Raw genomic sequence first — 21755 nt, forward strand, 5'->3', positions numbered from 1 at the left:
GAGAAAGTTCCTTGCAGTCCCTAAAACCAACAAGGAGTTGGAGTTGGAGAGCAATCTGGAGCTTGCTCAGAAAGATCTCAAGCAGCAGACATCCAGTACAAAGGACCTGCGAGTTAAGCTGGAGGAGATGAAGGGAGAGAAAGAGGCCCTTCAAAATGTACGCTCAAAAGCAGAGAGTTGGGGAGTGAGCTGGTGTTTGAAAGGGTTACAACTGTGAAGCTGCAGCTTAGGTTAAGCAGAAAAAAGAAGGCTGCAAAGAGGACCCTGGAAGGATCCCAGGCTTCCTACAAGCTCAGCTAGTGGAAGAGAAAGTCCTTTGTGGCTCTGCTCACCGAGCACAGATGGGAAATCAACGCCCTCACGGTTGCGCTGAAGAAGACTGAGCAGCAGTTGGATAGTGATAACAGTGAGTGGAAGGACGAAAAGTCATCCCTCCCTCAGGCCACAGAAAACCTCAGGCAGACTCTGCAGGAAAGGAGCAGGAGTGGGAGAAGGCAGATACCTACATGAGGACACGGCTGGAGGACCTTGAGTCCTCAAAAGTCCTCCTCAAAAGTCTATAGTTTAGTCTATCCTCAAAAGTCTATAATACACTTACATTTTTCAGTGAATACCTCTACGTAGTAACTAGAAGTGCCCCGACCTTCGGAAGGACGGGCCAAATTTTCTATGTCACCGTTCCTCGTTAGTATAGTGGACAGTATCTCCGCCTGTCACGCGGAAGACCGGGGTTCGATTCCCCGACGGGGAGAATTTTCTACCAGCTGTTGCTTATTCAGTTGGAAGGACAAAAGTTACATAGCAGTATCATGAATGTTAGCTTCATGCCAAAGCTTAACCTTCTCTGAATTTTGCAGGACTTCTGTTTGGTCTCAAGGAAACTCTGGAAAACCTTCGATGACTCAGGAGGGGAAAGAAAACCTGCCTCAGTCTGCATTCAGCAGTGATAGAGAACTGCTGACCCTGACTGCATATGTTTTTAGCCACTTGGTTAAGAGCACTTTGGATAACTCCTGAACACAACCAACACATCTCAAAGTGCAGCTTGGGGTGGCCGAGTTTCGTGCCATGGCACAACAGAACACGTGGCCTATATCGTCAGCCTATAAGTCTTTTTTTTTTTTTGCAATAAGCAACAATAAGATCACAGACAAAATGGAAAAAGATGGAAAGAATAGAATCCATGATGAAAGAATGGAACATGACCTGTCATCAGTTTTTAGAATCTTGGGAATCTATATGTAGTGTGACCCAAGTTTAAAGGCAAAGAAGCTGGAGCTACTTGCTGAGAGAAAGTTCCTTGCAGTCCCTAAAACCAACAAGGAGTTGGAGTTGGAGAGCAATCTGGAGCTTGCTCAGAAAGATCTCAAGCAGCAGACATCCAGTACAAAGGACCTGCGAGTTAAGCTGGAGGAGATGAAGGGAGAGAAAGAGGCCCTTCAAAATGTACGCTCAAAAGCAGAGAGTTGGGGAGTGAGCTGGTGTTTGAAAGGGTTACAACTGTGAAGCTGCAGCTTAGGTTAAGCAGAAAAAAGAAGGCTGCAAAGAGGACCCTGGAAGGATCACAGGCTTCCTACAAGCTCAGCTAGTGGAAGAGAAAGTCCTTTGTGGCTCTGCTCACCGAGCACAGATGGGAAATCAACGCCCTCACGGTTGCGCTGAAGAAGACTGAGCAGCAGTTGGATAGTGATCACAGAGAGTGGAAGGAGGAAAAGTCATCCCTCCCTCAGGCCACAGAAAGCATAGAATCCATGATGAAAGAATGGAACATGACCTGTCATCAGTTTTTAGAATCTTGGGAATCTATATGTAGTGTGACCCAAGTTTAAAGGCAAAGAAGCTGGAGCTACTTGCTGAGAGAAAGTTCCTTGCAGTCCCTAAAACCAACAAGGAGTTGGAGTTGGAGAGCAATCTGGAGCTTGCTCAGAAAGATCTCAAGCAGCAGACATCCAGTACAAAGGACCTGCGAGTTAAGCTGGAGGAGATGAAGGGAGAGAAAGAGGCCCTTCAAAATGTACGCTCAAAAGCAGAGAGTTGGGGAGTTAGCTGGTGTTTGAAAGGGTTACAACTGTGACGCTGCAGCTTAGGTTAAGCAGAAAAAAGAAGGCTGCAAAGAGGACCCTGGAAGGATCCCAGGCTTCCTACAAGCTCAGCTAGTGGAAGAGAAAGTCCTTTGTGGCTCTGCTCACCGAGCACAGATGGGAAATCAACGCCCTCACGGTTGCGCTGAAGAAGACTGAGCAGCAGTTGGATAGTGATAACAGTGAGTGGAAGGACGAAAAGTCATCCCTCCCTCAGGCCACAGAAAACCTCAGGCAGACTCTGCAGGAAAGGAGCAGGAGTGGGAGAAGGCAGATACCTACATGAGGACACGGCTGGAGGACCTTGAGTCCTCAAAAGTCCTCCTCAAAAGTCTATAGTTTAGTCTATCCTCAAAAGTCTATAATACACTTACATTTTTCAGTGAATACCTCTACGTAGTAACTAGAAGTGCCCCGACCTTCGGAAGGACGGGCCAAATTTTCTATGTCACCGTTCCTCGTTAGTATAGTGGACAGTATCTCCGCCTGTCACGCGGAAGACCGGGGTTCGATTCCCTGACGGGGAGAATTTTCTACCAGCTGTTGCTTATTCAGTTGGAAGGACAAAAGTTACATAGCAGTATCATGAATGTTAGCTTCATGCCAAAGCTTAACCTTCTCTGAATTTTGCAGGACTTCTGTTTGGTCTCAAGGAAACTCTGGAAAACCTTCGATGACTCAGGAGGGGAAAGAAAACCTGCCTCAGTCTGCATTCAGCAGTGATAGAGAACTGCTGACCCTGACTGCATATGTTTTTAGCCACTTGGTTAAGAGCACTTTGGATAACTCCTGAACACAACCAACACATCTCAAAGTGCAGCTTGGGGTGGCCGAGTTTCGTGCCATGGCACAACAGAACACGTGGCCTATATCGTCAGCCTATAAGTCTTTTTTTTTTTTTGCAATAAGCAACAATAAGATCACAGACAAAATGGAAAAAGATGGAAAGAATAGAATCCATGATGAAAGAATGGAACATGACCTGTCATCAGTTTTTAGAATCTTGGGAATCTATATGTAGTGTGACCCAAGTTTAAAGGCAAAGAAGCTGGAGCTACTTGCTGAGAGAAAGTTCCTTGCAGTCCCTAAAACCAACAAGGAGTTGGAGTTGGAGAGCAATCTGGAGCTTGCTCAGAAAGATCTCAAGCAGCAGACATCCAGTACAAAGGACCTGCGAGTTAAGCTGGAGGAGATGAAGGGAGAGAAAGAGGCCCTTCAAAATGTACGCTCAAAAGCAGAGAGTTGGGGAGTGAGCTGGTGTTTGAAAGGGTTACAACTGTGAAGCTGCAGCTTAGGTTAAGCAGAAAAAAGAAGGCTGCAAAGAGGACCCTGGAAGGATCACAGGCTTCCTACAAGCTCAGCTAGTGGAAGAGAAAGTCCTTTGTGGCTCTGCTCACCGAGCACAGATGGGAAATCAACGCCCTCACGGTTGCGCTGAAGAAGACTGAGCAGCAGTTGGATAGTGATCACAGAGAGTGGAAGGAGGAAAAGTCATCCCTCCCTCAGGCCACAGAAAGCATAGAATCCATGATGAAAGAATGGAACATGACCTGTCATCAGTTTTTAGAATCTTGGGAATCTATATGTAGTGTGACCCAAGTTTAAAGGCAAAGAAGCTGGAGCTACTTGCTGAGAGAAAGTTCCTTGCAGTCCCTAAAACCAACAAGGAGTTGGAGTTGGAGAGCAATCTGGAGCTTGCTCAGAAAGATCTCAAGCAGCAGACATCCAGTACAAAGGACCTGCGAGTTAAGCTGGAGGAGATGAAGGGAGAGAAAGAGGCCCTTCAAAATGTACGCTCAAAAGCAGAGAGTTGGGGAGTTAGCTGGTGTTTGAAAGGGTTACAACTGTGACGCTGCAGCTTAGGTTAAGCAGAAAAAAGAAGGCTGCAAAGAGGACCCTGGAAGGATCCCAGGCTTCCTACAAGCTCAGCTAGTGGAAGAGAAAGTCCTTTGTGGCTCTGCTCACCGAGCACAGATGGGAAATCAACGCCCTCACGGTTGCGCTGAAGAAGACTGAGCAGCAGTTGGATAGTGATAACAGTGAGTGGAAGGACGAAAAGTCATCCCTCCCTCAGGCCACAGAAAACCTCAGGCAGACTCTGCAGGAAAGGAGCAGGAGTGGGAGAAGGCAGATACCTACATGAGGACACGGCTGGAGGACCTTGAGTCCTCAAAAGTCCTCCTCAAAAGTCTATAGTTTAGTCTATCCTCAAAAGTCTATAATACACTTACATTTTTCAGTGAATACCTCTACGTAGTAACTAGAAGTGCCCCGACCTTCGGAAGGACGGGCCAAATTTTCTATGTCACCGTTCCTCGTTAGTATAGTGGACAGTATCTCCGCCTGTCACGCGGAACACCGGGGTTCGATTCCCTGACGGGGAGAATTTTCTACCAGCTGTTGCTTATTCAGTTGGAAGGACAAAAGTTACATAGCAGTATCATGAATGTTAGCTTCATGCCAAAGCTTAACCTTCTCTGAATTTTGCAGGACTTCTGTTTGGTCTCAAGGAAACTCTGGAAAACCTTCGATGACTCAGGAGGGGAAAGAAAACCTGCCTCAGTCTGCATTCAGCAGTGATAGAGAACTGCTGACCCTGACTGCATATGTTTTTAGCCACTTGGTTAAGAGCACTTTGGATAACTCCTGAACACAACCAACACATCTCAAAGTGCAGCTTGGGGTGGCCGAGTTTCGTGCCATGGCACAACAGAACACGTGGCCTATATCGTCAGCCTATAAGTCTTTTTTTTTTTTTGCAATAAGCAACAATAAGATCACAGACAAAATGGAAAAAGATGGAAAGAATAGAATCCATGATGAAAGAATGGAACATGACCTGTCATCAGTTTTTAGAATCTTGGGAATCTATATGTAGTGTGACCCAAGTTTAAAGGCAAAGAAGCTGGAGCTACTTGCTGAGAGAAAGTTCCTTGCAGTCCCTAAAACCAACAAGGAGTTGGAGTTGGAGAGCAATCTGGAGCTTGCTCAGAAAGATCTCAAGCAGCAGACATCCAGTACAAAGGACCTGCGAGTTAAGCTGGAGGAGATGAAGGGAGAGAAAGAGGCCCTTCAAAATGTACGCTCAAAAGCAGAGAGTTGGGGAGTGAGCTGGTGTTTGAAAGGGTTACAACTGTGAAGCTGCAGCTTAGGTTAAGCAGAAAAAAGAAGGCTGCAAAGAGGACCCTGGAAGGATCCCAGGCTTCCTACAAGCTCAGCTAGTGGAAGAGAAAGTCCTTTGTGGCTCTGCTCACCGAGCACAGATGGGAAATCAACGCCCTCACGGTTGCGCTGAAGAAGACTGAGCAGCAGTTGGATAGTGATCACAGAGAGTGGAAGGAGGAAAAGTCATCCCTCCCTCAGGCCACAGAAAGCATAGAATCCATGATGAAAGAATGGAACATGACCTGTCATCAGTTTTTAGAATCTTGGGAATCTATATGTAGTGTGACCCAAGTTTAAAGGCAAAGAAGCTGGAGCTACTTGCTGAGAGAAAGTTCCTTGCAGTCCCTAAAACCAACAAGGAGTTGGAGTTGGAGAGCAATCTGGAGCTTGCTCAGAAAGATCTCAAGCAGCAGACATCCAGTACAAAGGACCTGCGAGTTAAGCTGGAGGAGATGAAGGGAGAGAAAGAGGCCCTTCAAAATGTACGCTCAAAAGCAGAGAGTTGGGGAGTTAGCTGGTGTTTGAAAGGGTTACAACTGTGACGCTGCAGCTTAGGTTAAGCAGAAAAAAGAAGGCTGCAAAGAGGACCCTGGAAGGATCCCAGGCTTCCTACAAGCTCAGCTAGTGGAAGAGAAAGTCCTTTGTGGCTCTGCTCACCGAGCACAGATGGGAAATCAACGCCCTCACGGTTGCGCTGAAGAAGACTGAGCAGCAGTTGGATAGTGATAACAGTGAGTGGAAGGACGAAAAGTCATCCCTCCCTCAGGCCACAGAAAACCTCAGGCAGACTCTGCAGGAAAGGAGCAGGAGTGGGAGAAGGCAGATACCTACATGAGGACACGGCTGGAGGACCTTGAGTCCTCAAAAGTCCTCCTCAAAAGTCTATAGTTTAGTCTATCCTCAAAAGTCTATAATACACTTACATTTTTCAGTGAATACCTCTACGTAGTAACTAGAAGTGCCCCGACCTTCGGAAGGACGGGCCAAATTTTCTATGTCACCGTTCCTCGTTAGTATAGTGGACAGTATCTCCGCCTGTCACGCGGAAGACCGGGGTTCGATTCCCCGACGGGGAGAATTTTCTACCAGCTGTTGCTTATTCAGTTGGAAGGACAAAAGTTACATAGCAGTATCATGAATGTTAGCTTCATGCCAAAGCTTAACCTTCTCTGAATTTTGCAGGACTTCTGTTTGGTCTCAAGGAAACTCTGGAAAACCTTCGATGACTCAGGAGGGGAAAGAAAACCTGCCTCAGTCTGCATTCAGCAGTGATAGAGAACTGCTGACCCTGACTGCATATGTTTTTAGCCACTTGGTTAAGAGCACTTTGGATAACTCCTGAACACAACCAACACATCTCAAAGTGCAGCTTGGGGTGGCCGAGTTTCGTGCCATGGCACAACAGGACACATGTGGCCTATATCGTCAGTCTATAAGTCTTTTTTTTTTTTTTTGCAATAAGCAACAATAAGATCACAGACAAAATGGAAAAAGATGGAAAGAATAGAATCCATGATGAAAGAATGGAACATGACCTGTCATCAGTTTTTAGAATCTTGGGAATCTATATGTAGTGTGACCCAAGTTTAAAGGCAAAGAAGCTGGAGCTACTTGCTGAGAGAAAGTTCCTTGCAGTCCCTAAAACCAACAAGGAGTTGGAGTTGGAGAGCAATCTGGAGCTTGCTCAGAAAGATCTCAAGCAGCAGACATCCAGTACAAAGGACCTGCGAGTTAAGCTGGAGGAGATGAAGGGAGAGAAAGAGGCCCTTCAAAATGTACGCTCAAAAGCAGAGAGTTGGGGAGTGAGCTGGTGTTTGAAAGGGTTACAACTGTGAAGCTGCAGCTTAGGTTAAGCAGAAAAAAGAAGGCTGCAAAGAGGACCCTGGAAGGATCCCAGGCTTCCTACAAGCTCAGCTAGTGGAAGAGAAAGTCCTTTGTGGCTCTGCTCACCGAGCACAGATGGGAATTCAACGCCCTCACGGTTGCGCTGAAGAAGACTGAGCAGCAGTTGGATAGTGATAACAGTGAGTGGAAGGACGAAAAGTCATCCCTCCCTCAGGCCACAGAAAACCTCAGGCAGACTCTGCAGGAAAGGAGCAGGAGTGGGAGAAGGCAGATACCTACATGAGGACACGGCTGGAGGACCTTGAGTCCTCAAAAGTCCTCCTCAAAAGTCTATAGTTTAGTCTATCCTCAAAAGTCTATAATACACTTACATTTTTCAGTGAATACCTCTACGTAGTAACTAGAAGTGCCCCGACCTTCGGAAGGACGGGCCAAATTTTCTATGTCACCGTTCCTCGTTAGTATAGTGGACAGTATCTCCGCCTGTCACACGGAAGACCGGGGTTCGATTCCCCGACGGGGAGAATTTTCTACCAGCTGTTGCTTATTCAGTTGGAAGGACAAAAGTTACATAGCAGTATCATGAATGTTAGCTTCATGCCAAAGCTTAACCTTCTCTGAATTTTGCAGGACTTCTGTTTGGTCTCAAGGAAACTCTGGAAAACCTTCGATGACTCAGGAGGGGAAAGAAAACCTGCCTCAGTCTGCATTCAGCAGTGATAGAGAACTGCTGACCCCGACTGCATATGTTTTTAGCCACTTGGTTAAGAGCACTTTGGATAACTCCTGAACACAACCAACACATCTCAAAGTGCAGCTTGGGGTGGCCGAGTTTCGTGCCATGGCACAACAGAACACGTGGCCTATATCGTCAGCCTATAAGTCTTTTTTTTTTTTTGCAATAAGCAACAATAAGATCACAGACAAAATGGAAAAAGATGGAAAGAATAGAATCCATGATGAAAGAATGGAACATGACCTGTCATCAGTTTTTAGAATCTTGGGAATCTATATGTAGTGTGACCCAAGTTTAAAGGCAAAGAAGCTGGAGCTACTTGCTGAGAGAAAGTTCCTTGCAGTCCCTAAAACCAACAAGGAGTTGGAGTTGGAGAGCAATCTGGAGCTTGCTCAGAAAGATCTCAAGCAGCAGACATCCAGTACAAAGGACCTGCGAGTTAAGCTGGAGGAGATGAAGGGAGAGAAAGAGGCCCTTCAAAATGTACGCTCAAAAGCAGAGAGTTGGGGAGTGAGCTGGTGTTTGAAAGGGTTACAACTGTGAAGCTGCAGCTTAGGTTAAGCAGAAAAAAGAAGGCTGCAAAGAGGACCCTGGAAGGATCCCAGGCTTCCTACAAGCTCAGCTAGTGGAAGAGAAAGTCCTTTGTGGCTCTGCTCACCGAGCACAGATGGGAATTCAACGCCCTCACGGTTGCGCTGAAGAAGACTGAGCAGCAGTTGGATAGTGATAACAGTGAGTGGAAGGACGAAAAGTCATCCCTCCCTCAGGCCACAGAAAACCTCAGGCAGACTCTGCAGGAAAGGAGCAGGAGTGGGAGAAGGCAGATACCTACATGAGGACACGGCTGGAGGACCTTGAGTCCTCAAAAGTCCTCCTCAAAAGTCTATAGTTTAGTCTATCCTCAAAAGTCTATAATACACTTACATTTTTCAGTGAATACCTCTACGTAGTAACTAGAAGTGCCCCGACCTTCGGAAGGACGGGCCAAATTTTCTATGTCACCGTTCCTCGTTAGTATAGTGGACAGTATCTCCGCCTGTCACGCGGAAGACCGGGGTTCGATTCCCTGACGGGGAGAATTTTCTACCAGCTGTTGCTTATTCAGTTGGAAGGACAAAAGTTACATAGCAGTATCATGAATGTTAGCTTCATGCCAAAGCTTAACCTTCTCTGAATTTTGCAGGACTTCTGTTTGGTCTCAAGGAAACTCTGGAAAACCTTCGATGACTCAGGAGGGGAAAGAAAACCTGCCTCAGTCTGCATTCAGCAGTGATAGAGAACTGCTGACCCTGACTGCATATGTTTTTAGCCACTTGGTTAAGAGCACTTTGGATAACTCCTGAACACAACCAACACATCTCAAAGTGCAGCTTGGGGTGGCCGAGTTTCGTGCCATGGCACAACAGAACACGTGGCCTATATCGTCAGCCTATAAGTCTTTTTTTTTTTTTGCAATAAGCAACAATAAGATCACAGACAAAATGGAAAAAGATGGAAAGAATAGAATCCATGATGAAAGAATGGAACATGACCTGTCATCAGTTTTTAGAATCTTGGGAATCTATATGTAGTGTGACCCAAGTTTAAAGGCAAAGAAGCTGGAGCTACTTGCTGAGAGAAAGTTCCTTGCAGTCCCTAAAACCAACAAGGAGTTGGAGTTGGAGAGCAATCTGGAGCTTGCTCAGAAAGATCTCAAGCAGCAGACATCCAGTACAAAGGACCTGCGAGTTAAGCTGGAGGAGATGAAGGGAGAGAAAGAGGCCCTTCAAAATGTACGCTCAAAAGCAGAGAGTTGGGGAGTGAGCTGGTGTTTGAAAGGGTTACAACTGTGAAGCTGCAGCTTAGGTTAAGCAGAAAAAAGAAGGCTGCAAAGAGGACCCTGGAAGGATCACAGGCTTCCTACAAGCTCAGCTAGTGGAAGAGAAAGTCCTTTGTGGCTCTGCTCACCGAGCACAGATGGGAAATCAACGCCCTCACGGTTGCGCTGAAGAAGACTGAGCAGCAGTTGGATAGTGATCACAGAGAGTGGAAGGAGGAAAAGTCATCCCTCCCTCAGGCCACAGAAAGCATAGAATCCATGATGAAAGAATGGAACATGACCTGTCATCAGTTTTTAGAATCTTGGGAATCTATATGTAGTGTGACCCAAGTTTAAAGGCAAAGAAGCTGGAGCTACTTGCTGAGAGAAAGTTCCTTGCAGTCCCTAAAACCAACAAGGAGTTGGAGTTGGAGAGCAATCTGGAGCTTGCTCAGAAAGATCTCAAGCAGCAGACATCCAGTACAAAGGACCTGCGAGTTAAGCTGGAGGAGATGAAGGGAGAGAAAGAGGCCCTTCAAAATGTACGCTCAAAAGCAGAGAGTTGGGGAGTTAGCTGGTGTTTGAAAGGGTTACAACTGTGACGCTGCAGCTTAGGTTAAGCAGAAAAAAGAAGGCTGCAAAGAGGACCCTGGAAGGATCCCAGGCTTCCTACAAGCTCAGCTAGTGGAAGAGAAAGTCCTTTGTGGCTCTGCTCACCGAGCACAGATGGGAAATCAACGCCCTCACGGTTGCGCTGAAGAAGACTGAGCAGCAGTTGGATAGTGATAACAGTGAGTGGAAGGACGAAAAGTCATCCCTCCCTCAGGCCACAGAAAACCTCAGGCAGACTCTGCAGGAAAGGAGCAGGAGTGGGAGAAGGCAGATACCTACATGAGGACACGGCTGGAGGACCTTGAGTCCTCAAAAGTCCTCCTCAAAAGTCTATAGTTTAGTCTATCCTCAAAAGTCTATAATACACTTACATTTTTCAGTGAATACCTCTACGTAGTAACTAGAAGTGCCCCGACCTTCGGAAGGACGGGCCAAATTTTCTATGTCACCGTTCCTCGTTAGTATAGTGGACAGTATCTCCGCCTGTCACGCGGAAGACCGGGGTTCGATTCCCCGACGGGGAGAATTTTCTACCAGCTGTTGCTTATTCAGTTGGAAGGACAAAAGTTACATAGCAGTATCATGAATGTTAGCTTCATGCCAAAGCTTAACCTTCTCTGAATTTTGCAGGACTTCTGTTTGGTCTCAAGGAAACTCTGGAAAACCTTCGATGACTCAGGAGGGGAAAGAAAACCTGCCTCAGTCTGCATTCAGCAGTGATAGAGAACTGCTGACCCTGACTGCATATGTTTTTAGCCACTTGGTTAAGAGCACTTTGGATAACTCCTGAACACAACCAACACATCTCAAAGTGCAGCTTGGGGTGGCCGAGTTTCGTGCCATGGCACAACAGGACACATGTGGCCTATATCGTCAGTCTATAAGTCTTTTTTTTTTTTTTTGCAATAAGCAACAATAAGATCACAGACAAAATGGAAAAAGATGGAAAGAATAGAATCCATGATGAAAGAATGGAACATGACCTGTCATCAGTTTTTAGAATCTTGGGAATCTATATGTAGTGTGACCCAAGTTTAAAGGCAAAGAAGCTGGAGCTACTTGCTGAGAGAAAGTTCCTTGCAGTCCCTAAAACCAACAAGGAGTTGGAGTTGGAGAGCAATCTGGAGCTTGCTCAGAAAGATCTCAAGCAGCAGACATCCAGTACAAAGGACCTGCGAGTTAAGCTGGAGGAGATGAAGGGAGAGAAAGAGGCCCTTCAAAATGTACGCTCAAAAGCAGAGAGTTGGGGAGTGAGCTGGTGTTTGAAAGGGTTACAACTGTGAAGCTGCAGCTTAGGTTAAGCAGAAAAAAGAAGGCTGCAAAGAGGACCCTGGAAGGATCACAGGCTTCCTACAAGCTCAGCTAGTGGAAGAGAAAGTCCTTTGTGGCTCTGCTCACCGAGCACAGATTGGAAATCAACGCCCTCACGGTTGCGCTGAAGAAGACTGAGCAGCAGTTGGATAGTGATCACAGAGAGTGGAAGGAGGAAAAGTCATCCCTCCCTCAGGCCACAGAGAGCATAGAATCCATGATGAAAGAATGGAACATGACCTGTCATCAGTTTTTAGAATCTTGGGAATCTATATGTAGTGTGACCCAAGTTTAAAGGCAAAGAAGCTGGAGCTACTTGCTGAGAGAAAGTTCCTTGCAGTCCCTAAAACCAACAAGGAGTTGGAGTTGGAGAGCAATCTGGAGCTTGCTCAGAAAGATCTCAAGCAGCAGACATCCAGTACAAAGGACCTGCGAGTTAAGCTGGAGGAGATGAAGGGAGAGAAAGAGGCCCTTCAAAATGTACGCTCAAAAGCAGAGAGTTGGGGAGTTAGCTGGTGTTTGAAAGGGTTACAACTGGGACGCTGCAGCTTAGGTTAAGCAGAAAAAAGAAGGCTGCAAAGAGGACCCTGGAAGGATCCCAGGCTTCCTACAAGCTCAGCTAGTGGAAGAGAAAGTCCTTTGTGGCTCTGCTCACCGAGCACAGATGGGAAATCAACGCCCTCACGGTTGCGCTGAAGAAGACTGAGCAGCAGTTGGATAGTGATAACAGTGAGTGGAAGGACGAAAAGTCATCCCTCCCTCAGGCCACAGAAAACCTCAGGCAGACTCTGCAGGAAAGGAGCAGGAGTGGGAGAAGGCAGATACCTACATGAGGACACGGCTGGAGGACCTTGAGTCCTCAAAAGTCCTCCTCAAAAGTCTATAGTTTAGTCTATCCTCAAAAGTCTATAATACACTTACATTTTTCAGTGAATACCTCTACGTAGTAACTAGAAGTGCCCCGACCTTCGGAAGGACGGGCCAAATCTTCTATGTCACCGTTCCTCGTTAGTATAGTGGACAGTATCTCCGCCTGTCACGCGGAAGACCGGGGTTCGATTCCCCGACGGGGAGAATTTTCTACCAGCTGTTGCTTATTCAGTTGGAAGGACAAAAGTTACATAGCAGTATCATGAATGTTAGCTTCATGCCAAAGCTTAACCTTCTCTGAATTTTGCAGGACTTCTGTTTGGTCTCAAGGAAACTCTGGAAAACCTTCGATGACTCAGGAGGGGAAAGAAAACCTGCCTCAGTCTGCATTCAGCAGTGATAGAGAACTGCTGACCCTGACTGCATATGTTTTTAGCCACTTGGTTAAGAGCACTTTGGATAACTCCTGAACACAACCAACACATCTCAAAGTGCAGCTTGGGGTGGCCGAGTTTCGTGCCATGGCACAACAGGACACATGTGGCCTATATCGTCAGTCTATAAGTCTTTTTTTTTTTTTTTGCAATAAGCAACAATAAGATCACAGACAAAATGGAAAAAGATGGAAAGAATAGAATCCATGATGAAAGAATGGAACATGACCTGTCATCAGTTTTTAGAATCTTGGGAATCTATATGTAGTGTGACCCAAGTTTAAAGGCAAAGAAGCTGGAGCTACTTGCTGAGAGAAAGTTCCTTGCAGTCCCTAAAACCAACAAGGAGTTGGAGTTGGAGAGCAATCTGGAGCTTGCTCAGAAAGATCTCAAGCAGCAGACATCCAGTACAAAGGACCTGCGAGTTAAGCTGGAGGAGATGAAGGGAGAGAAAGAGGCCCTTCAAAATGTACGCTCAAAAGCAGAGAGTTGGGGAGTGAGCTGGTGTTTGAAAGGGTTACAACTGTGAAGCTGCAGCTTAGGTTAAGCAGAAAAAAGAAGGCTGCAAAGAGGACCCTGGAAGGATCCCAGGCTTCCTACAAGCTCAGCTAGTGGAAGAGAAAGTCCTTTGTGGCTCTGCTCACCGAGCACAGATGGGAAATCAACGCCCTCACGGTTGCGCTGAAGAAGACTGAGCAGCAGTTGGATAGTGATAACAGTGAGTGGAAGGACGAAAAGTCATCCCTCCCTCAGGCCACAGAAAGCATAGAATCCATGATGAAAGAATGGAACATGACCTGTCATCAGTTTTTAGAATCTTGGCAATCTATATGTAGTGTGACCCAAGTTTAAAGGCAAAGAAGCTGGAGCTACTTGCTGAGAGAAAGTTCCTTGCAGTCCCTAAAACCAACAAGGAGTTGGAGTTGGAGAGCAATCTGGAGCTTGCTCAGAAAGATCTCAAGCAGCAGACATCCAGTACAAAGGACCTGCGAGTTAAGCTGGAGGAGATGAAGGGAGAGAAAGAGGCCCTTCAAAATGTACGCTCAAAAGCAGAGAGTTGGGGAGTGAGCTGGTGTTTGAAAGGGTTACAACTGTGAAGCTGCAGCTTAGGTTAAGCAGAAAAAAGAAGGCTGCAAAGAGGACCCTGGAAGGATCACAGGCTTCCTACAAGCTCAGCTAGTGGAAGAGAAAGTCCTTTGTGGCTCTGCTCACCGAGCACAGATTGGAAATCAACGCCCTCACGGTTGCGCTGAAGAAGACTGAGCAGCAGTTGGATAGTGATCACAGAGAGTGGAAGGAGGAAAAGTCATCCCTCCCTCAGGCCACAGAGAGCATAGAATCCATGATGAAAGAATGGAACATGACCTGTCATCAGTTTTTAGAATCTTGGGAATCTATATGTAGTGTGACCCAAGTTTAAAGGCAAAGAAGCTGGAGCTACTTGCTGAGAGAAAGTTCCTTGCAGTCCCTAAAACCAACAAGGAGTTGGAGTTGGAGAGCAATCTGGAGCTTGCTCAGAAAGATCTCAAGCAGCAGACATCCAGTACAAAGGACCTGCGAGTTAAGCTGGAGGAGATGAAGGGAGAGAAAGAGGCCCTTCAAAATGTACGCTCAAAAGCAGAGAGTTGGGGAGTGAGCTGGTGTTTGAAAGGGTTACAACTGTGAAGCTGCAGCTTAGGTTAAGCAGAAAAAAGAAGGCTGCAAAGAGGACCCTGGAAGGATCACAGGCTTCCTACAAGCTCAGCTAGTGGAAGAGAAAGTCCTTTGTGGCTCTGCTCACCGAGCACAGATGGGAAATCAACGCCCTCACGGTTGCGCTGAAGAAGACTGAGCAGCAGTTGGATAGTGATAACAGTGAGTGGAAGGAGGAAAAGTCATCCCTCCCTCAGGCCACAGAAAGCATAGAATCCATGATGAAAGAATGGAACATGACCTGTCATCAGTTTTTAGAATCTTGGCAATCTATATGTAGTGTGACCCAAGTTTAAAGGCAAAGAAGCTGGAGCTACTTGCTGAGAGAAAGTTCCTTGCAGTCCCTAAAACCAACAAGGAGTTGGAGTTGGAGAGCAATCTGGAGCTTGCTCAGAAAGATCTCAAGCAGCAGACATCCAGTACAAAGGACCTGCGAGTTAAGCTGGAGGAGATGAAGGGAGAGAAAGAGGCCCTTCAAAATGTACGCTCAAAAGCAGAGAGTTGGGGAGTGAGCTGGTGTTTGAAAGGGTTACAACTGTGAAGCTGCAGCTTAGGTTAAGCAGAAAAAAGAAGGCTGCAAAGAGGACCCTGGAAGGATCACAGGCTTCCTACAAGCTCAGCTAGTGGAAGAGAAAGTCCTTTGTGGCTCTGCTCACCGAGCACAGATGGGAAATCAACGCCCTCACGGTTGCGCTGAAGAAGACTGAGCAGCAGTTGGATAGTGATCACAGAGAGTGGAAGGAGGAAAAGTCATCCCTCCCTCAGGCCACAGAAAGCATAGAATCCATGATGAAAGAATGGAACATGACCTGTCATCAGTTTTTAGAATCTTGGGAATCTATATGTAGTGTGACCCAAGTTTAAAGGCAAAGAAGCTGGAGCTACTTGCTGAGAGAAAGTTCCTTGCAGTCCCTAAAACCAACAAGGAGTTGGAGTTGGAGAGCAATCTGGAGCTTGCTCAGAAAGATCTCAAGCAGCAGACATCCAGTACAAAGGACCTGCGAGTTAAGCTGGAGGAGATGAAGGGAGAGAAAGAGGCCCTTCAAAATGTACGCTCAAAAGCAGAGAGTTGGGGAGTTAGCTGGTGTTTGAAAGGGTTACAACTGTGACGCTGCAGCTTAGGTTAAGCAGAAAAAAGAAGGCTGCAAAGAGGACCCTGGAAGGATCCCAGGCTTCCTACAAGCTCAGCTAGTGGAAGAGAAAGTCCTTTGTGGCTCTGCTCACCGAGCACAGATGGGAAATCAACGCCCTCACGGTTGCGCTGAAGAAGACTGAGCAGCAGTTGGATAGTGATAACAGTGAGTGGAAGGACGAAAAGTCATCCCTCCCTCAGGCCACAGAAAACCTCAGGCAGACTCTGCAGGAAAGGAGCAGGAGTGGGAGAAGGCAGATACCTACATGAGGACACGGCTGGAGGACCTTGAGTCCTCAAAAGTCCTCCTCAAAAGTCTATAGTTTAGTCTATCCTCAAAAGTCTATAATACACTTACATTTTTCAGTGAATACCTCTACGTAGTAACTAGAAGTGCCCCGACCTTCGGAAGGACGGGCCAAATTTTCTATGTCACCGTTCCTCGTTAGTATAGTGGACAGTATCTCCGCCTGTCACGCGGAAGACCGGGGTTCGATTCCCTGACGGGGAGAATTTTCTACCAGCTGTTGCTTATTCAGTTGGAAGGACAAAAGTTACATAGCAGTATCATGAATGTTAGCTTCATGCCAAAGCTTAACCTTCTCTGAATTTTGCAGGACTTCTGTTTGGTCTCAAGGAAACTCTGGAAAACCTTCGATGACTCAGGAGGGGAAAGAAAACCTGCCTCAGTCTGCATTCAGCAGTGATAGAGAACTGCTGACCCTGACTGCATATGTTTTTAGCCACTTGGTTAAGAGCACTTTGGATAACTCCTGAACACAACCAACACATCTCAAAGTGCAGCTTGGGGTGGCCGAGTTTCGTGCCATGGCACAACAGAACACGTGGCCTATATCGTCAGCCTATAAGTCTTTTTTTTTTTTTGCAATAAGCAACAATAAGATCACAGACAAAATGGAAAAAGATGGAAAGAATAGAATCCATGATGAAAGAATGGAACATGACCTGTCATCAGTTTTTAGAATCTTGGGAATCTATATGTAGTGTGACCCAAGTTTAAAGGCAAAGAAGCTGGAGCTACTTGCTGAGAGAAAGTTCCTTGCAGTCCCTAAAACCAACAAGGAGTTGGAGTTGGAGAGCAATCTGGAGCTTGCTCAGAAAGATCTCAAGCAGCAGACATCCAGTACAAAGGACCTGCGAGTTAAGCTGGAGGAGATGAAGGGAGAGAAAGAGGCCCTTCAAAATGTACGCTCAAAAGCAGAGAGTTGGGGAGTGAGCTGGTGTTTGAAAGGGTTACAACTGTGAAGCTGCAGCTTAGGTTAAGCAGAAAAAAGAAGGCTGCAAAGAGGACCCTGGAAGGATCACAGGCTTCCTACAAGCTCAGCTAGTGGAAGAGAAAGTCCTTTGTGGCTCTGCTCACCGAGCACAGATGGGAAATCAACGCCCTCACGGTTGCGCTGAAGAAGACTGAGCAGCAGTTGGATAGTGATCACAGAGAGTGGAAGGAGGAAAAGTCATCCCTCCCTCAGGCCACAGAAAGCATAGAATCCATGATGAAAGAATGGAACATGACCTGTCATCAGTTTTTAGAATCTTGGGAATCTATATGTAGTGTGACCCAAGTTTAAAGGCAAAGAAGCTGGAGCTACTTGCTGAGAGAAAGTTCCTTGCAGTCCCTAAAACCAACAAGGAGTTGGAGTTGGAGAGCAATCTGGAGCTTGCTCAGAAAGATCTCAAGCAGCAGACATCCAGTACAAAGGACCTGCGAGTTAAGCTGGAGGAGATGAAGGGAGAGAAAGAGGCCCTTCAAAATGTACGCTCAAAAGCAGAGAGTTGGGGAGTTAGCTGGTGTTTGAAAGGGTTACAACTGTGACGCTGCAGCTTAGGTTAAGCAGAAAAAAGAAGGCTGCAAAGAGGACCCTGGAAGGATCCCAGGCTTCCTACAAGCTCAGCTAGTGGAAGAGAAAGTCCTTTGTGGCTCTGCTCACCGAGCACAGATGGGAAATCAACGCCCTCACGGTTGCGCTGAAGAAGACTGAGCAGCAGTTGGATAGTGATAACAGTGAGTGGAAGGACGAAAAGTCATCCCTCCCTCAGGCCACAGAAAACCTCAGGCAGACTCTGCAGGAAAGGAGCAGGAGTGGGAGAAGGCAGATACCTACATGAGGACACGGCTGGAGGACCTTGAGTCCTCAAAAGTCCTCCTCAAAAGTCTATAGTTTAGTCTATCCTCAAAAGTCTATAATACACTTACATTTTTCAGTGAATACCTCTACGTAGTAACTAGAAGTGCCCCGACCTTCGGAAGGACGGGCCAAATTTTCTATGTCACCGTTCCTCGTTAGTATAGTGGACAGTATCTCCGCCTGTCACGCGGAAGACCGGGGTTCGATTCCCCGACGGGGAGAATTTTCTACCAGCTGTTGCTTATTCAGTTGGAAGGACAAAAGTTACATAGCAGTATCATGAATGTTAGCTTCATGCCAAAGCTTAACCTTCTCTGAATTTTGCAGGACTTCTGTTTGGTCTCAAGGAAACTCTGGAAAACCTTCGATGACTCAGGAGGGGAAAGAAAACCTGCCTCAGTCTGCATTCAGCAGTGATAGAGAACTGCTGACCCTGACTGCATATGTTTTTAGCCACTTGGTTAAGAGCACTTTGGATAACTCCTGAACACAACCAACACATCTCAAAGTGCAGCTTGGGGTGGCCGAGTTTCGTGCCATGGCACAACAGAACACGTGGCCTATATCGTCAGCCTATAAGTCTTTTTTTTTTTTTGCAATAAGCAACAATAAGATCACAGACAAAATGGAAAAAGATGGAAAGAATAGAATCCATGATGAAAGAATGGAACATGACCTGTCATCAGTTTTTAGAATCTTGGGAATCTATATGTAGTGTGACCCAAGTTTAAAGGCAAAGAAGCTGGAGCTACTTGCTGAGAGAAAGTTCCTTGCAGTCCCTAAAACCAACAAGGAGTTGGAGTTGGAGAGCAATCTGGAGCTTGCTCAGAAAGATCTCAAGCAGCAGACATCCAGTACAAAGGACCTGCGAGTTAAGCTGGAGGAGATGAAGGGAGAGAAAGAGGCCCTTCAAAATGTACGCTCAAAAGCAGAGAGTTGGGGAGTGAGCTGGTGTTTGAAAGGGTTACAACTGTGACGCTGCAGCTTAGGTTAAGCAGAAAAAAGAAGGCTGCAAAGAGGACCCTGGAAGGATCCCAGGCTTCCTACAAGCTCAGCTAGTGGAAGAGAAAGTCCTTTGTGGCTCTGCTCACCGAGCACAGATGGGAAATCAACGCCCTCACGGTTGCGCTGAAGAAGACTGAGCAGCAGTTGGATAGTGATAACAGTGAGTGGAAGGACGAAAAGTCATCCCTCCCTCAGGCCACAGAAAACCTCAGGCAGACTCTGCAGGAAAGGAGCAGGAGTGGGAGAAGGCAGATACCTACATGAGGACACGGCTGGAGGACCTTGAGTCCTCAAAAGTCCTCCTCAAAAGTCTATAGTTTAGTCTATCCTCAAAAGTCTATAATACACTTACATTTTTCAGTGAATACCTCTACGTAGTAACTAGAAGTGCCCCGACCTTCGGAAGGACGGGCCAAATTTTCTATGTCACCGTTCCTCGTTAGTATAGTGGACAGTATCTCCGCCTGTCCCGCGGAAGACCGGGGTTCGATTCCCCGACGGGGAGAATTTTCTACCAGCTGTTGCTTATTCAGTTGGAAGGACAAAAGTTACATAGCAGTATCATGAATGTTAGCTTCATGCCAAAGCTTAACCTTCTCTGAATTTTGCAGGACTTCTGTTTGGTCTCAAGGAAACTCTGGAAAACCTTCGATGACTCAGGAGGGGAAAGAAAACCTGCCTCAGTCTGCATTCAGCAGTGATAGAGAACTGCTGACCCTGACTGCATATGTTTTTAGCCACTTGGTTAAGAGCACTTTGGATAACTCCTGAACACAACCAACACATCTCAAAGTGCAGCTTGGGGTGGCCGAGTTTCGTGCCATGGCACAACAGGACACATGTGGCCTATATCGTCAGTCTATAAGTCTTTTTTTTTTTTTTTGCAATAAGCAACAATAAGATCACAGACAAAATGGAAAAAGATGGAAAGAATAGAATCCATGATGAAAGAATGGAACATGACCTGTCATCAGTTTTTAGAATCTTGGGAATCTATATGTAGTGTGACCCAAGTTTAAAGGCAAAGAAGCTGGAGCTACTTGCTGAGAGAAAGTTCCTTGCAGTCCCTAAAACCAACAAGGAGTTGGAGTTGGAGAGCAATCTGGAGCTTGCTCAGAAAGATCTCAAGCAGCAGACATCCAGTACAAAGGACCTGCGAGTTAAGCTGGAGGAGATGAAGGGAGAGAAAGAGGCCCTTCAAAATGTACGCTCAAAAGCAGAGAGTTGGGGAGTGAGCTGGTGTTTGAAAGGGTTACAACTGTGAAGCTGCAGCTTAGGTTAAGCAGAAAAAAGAAGGCTGCAAAGAGGACCCTGGAAGGATCACAGGCTTCCTACAAGCTCAGCTAGTGGAAGAGAAAGTCCTTTGTGGCTCTGCTCACCGAGCACAGATTGGAAATCAACGCCCTCACGGTTGCGCTGAAGAAGACTGAGCAGCAGTTGGATAGTGATCACAGAGAGTGGAAGGAGGAAAAGTCATCCCTCCCTCAGGCCACAGAGAGCATAGAATCCTTGAGATCCAGATCCCCAAAAAGAAGAGGACGAAGAAGCTCTTGCAATGCATGGCTCCAGAATTCCACAATGAGGTAAAGCAACAACAACAACAACAACAACAACAACAACAAACAGAAAACACCCCCAAACAAATAGAGGAAAAAAATAGTATGCCATGCTATCGTGCAATCCACAATATCCCGCTGTATCTTGTTTTGAACTTATTAACCGCATGTTCATTGATCAGTCAACTGCGGTGGCGGCCGGTGGCTGTCCGCCTTCCCACTCCTTTGGGCAGCCACTTCCAGGGTGTTACATAAATTTGTCATCATCTCTGGACAGCATGAGACTGTGTCAGGTCAAATAGTAGCTGACATGCGAAAATAATTTAAACTTGCTAAATCCGAACAAATTCCTGAAGACCTCTCTCGATTAGTCTCTCGCAAATGAGTTATATGGCCAAGGCGACCTATTTGGATTCTGGTTTGGAACCGCTAACCATTTTCAACACCATATCTTATTATATTGTGTATTTTTCCATTATAAATGATATTCCTCCCACATTTGTGTTTCCGGGTGAAGTTATACACTGAAGTTTTGGCAAAAAGAAGAAGCACTTAGACGATACAGAAATGTGTTTCCGCCCGGTTTAGAACCGGGGACCTTTCGTGTGTGAGGTGAACGTGACAACCACTACACTACGATAACCAAAGGGAGTGCCCTACCTGCATGTGTCAGCGTAAATGCAGCTGTCATATTTGACTGCTATCGTTTCATAGGCATTGTGTTGAGTGCACACAATTCCGCAATGTTTGATTTTGCGGAGGAAACACAAAGGAAACTGTTTCCGCCCGGTTTCTAACCGGAGCCCTTTCGCTTGTTAGGCGAACGTGATGACCACTACACTACGGGAACCGATGAAAACATCTTTGGTGCACGTTCGGCCCGAAACCCGCCAGTCATAGCTTTCTACAAACGTTACAGCTACAGCTGCTTTGTCGTGGATTTTTAACAGTAAGTCTATAATACACTTTCATTTTTCAGTGAATACCTCTACGTAGTAACTAGAAGTGCCCCGACCTTCGGAAGGACGGGCCAAATTTTCTATGTCACTGTTCCTCGTTAGTATAGTGGACAGTATCTCCGCCTGTCACGCGGAAGACCGGGGTTCGATTCCCCGACGGGGAGAATTTTCTACCAGCTGTTGCTTATTCAGTTGGAAGGACAAAAGTTACATAGCAGTATCATGAATGTTAGCTTCATGCCAAAGCTTAACCTTCTCTGCATTTTGCAGGACTTCTGTTTGGTCTCAAGGAAACTCTGGAAAACCTTCGATGACTCAGGAGGGGAAAGAAAACCTGCCTCAGTCTGCATTCAGCAGTGATAGAGAACTGCTGACCCCGACTGCATATGTTTTTAGCCACTTGGTTAAGAGC

The 21755-nt window shown here is 46.4% G+C and overlaps 12 non-coding genes across 12 annotated transcripts; 11 read left to right on the forward strand and 1 right to left on the reverse strand.

Moving 5' to 3' along the window:
* Positions 1 to 679: 679 nt before the first annotated feature.
* Positions 680 to 751, forward strand: trnad-guc (transfer RNA aspartic acid (anticodon GUC)). The gene has a single exon. It is a non-coding gene; the product is annotated as a tRNA-Asp (tRNA).
* A 1785-nt stretch (positions 752 to 2536) lies between these two features.
* Positions 2537 to 2608, forward strand: trnad-guc (transfer RNA aspartic acid (anticodon GUC)). The gene has a single exon. It is a non-coding gene; the product is annotated as a tRNA-Asp (tRNA).
* Positions 2609 to 6250: 3642 nt separating this feature from the next.
* On the forward strand, positions 6251 to 6322 carry trnad-guc (transfer RNA aspartic acid (anticodon GUC)). The gene has a single exon. It is a non-coding gene; the product is annotated as a tRNA-Asp (tRNA).
* Positions 6323 to 7543: 1221 nt separating this feature from the next.
* Positions 7544 to 7615, forward strand: trnad-guc (transfer RNA aspartic acid (anticodon GUC)). The gene has a single exon. It is a non-coding gene; the product is annotated as a tRNA-Asp (tRNA).
* A 1217-nt stretch (positions 7616 to 8832) lies between these two features.
* On the forward strand, positions 8833 to 8904 carry trnad-guc (transfer RNA aspartic acid (anticodon GUC)). Its single transcript has one exon. It is a non-coding gene; the product is annotated as a tRNA-Asp (tRNA).
* A 1785-nt stretch (positions 8905 to 10689) lies between these two features.
* trnad-guc (transfer RNA aspartic acid (anticodon GUC)) lies at positions 10690 to 10761 on the forward strand. Its single transcript has one exon. It is a non-coding gene; the product is annotated as a tRNA-Asp (tRNA).
* Positions 10762 to 12550: 1789 nt separating this feature from the next.
* On the forward strand, positions 12551 to 12622 carry trnad-guc (transfer RNA aspartic acid (anticodon GUC)). Its single transcript has one exon. It is a non-coding gene; the product is annotated as a tRNA-Asp (tRNA).
* Positions 12623 to 16115: 3493 nt separating this feature from the next.
* trnad-guc (transfer RNA aspartic acid (anticodon GUC)) lies at positions 16116 to 16187 on the forward strand. The gene has a single exon. It is a non-coding gene; the product is annotated as a tRNA-Asp (tRNA).
* Positions 16188 to 17972: 1785 nt separating this feature from the next.
* Positions 17973 to 18044, forward strand: trnad-guc (transfer RNA aspartic acid (anticodon GUC)). Its single transcript has one exon. It is a non-coding gene; the product is annotated as a tRNA-Asp (tRNA).
* Positions 18045 to 19261: 1217 nt separating this feature from the next.
* Positions 19262 to 19333, forward strand: trnad-guc (transfer RNA aspartic acid (anticodon GUC)). The gene has a single exon. It is a non-coding gene; the product is annotated as a tRNA-Asp (tRNA).
* A 1828-nt stretch (positions 19334 to 21161) lies between these two features.
* On the reverse strand, positions 21162 to 21234 carry trnav-aac (transfer RNA valine (anticodon AAC)). Its single transcript has one exon. It is a non-coding gene; the product is annotated as a tRNA-Val (tRNA).
* A 201-nt stretch (positions 21235 to 21435) lies between these two features.
* Positions 21436 to 21507, forward strand: trnad-guc (transfer RNA aspartic acid (anticodon GUC)). The gene has a single exon. It is a non-coding gene; the product is annotated as a tRNA-Asp (tRNA).
* Positions 21508 to 21755: the final 248 nt, after the last annotated feature.

Source organism: Centropristis striata, chromosome 5, assembly GCF_030273125.1.
Source record: "Centropristis striata isolate RG_2023a ecotype Rhode Island chromosome 5, C.striata_1.0, whole genome shotgun sequence".
Lineage (NCBI taxonomy): Eukaryota > Metazoa > Chordata > Actinopteri > Perciformes > Serranidae > Centropristis > Centropristis striata.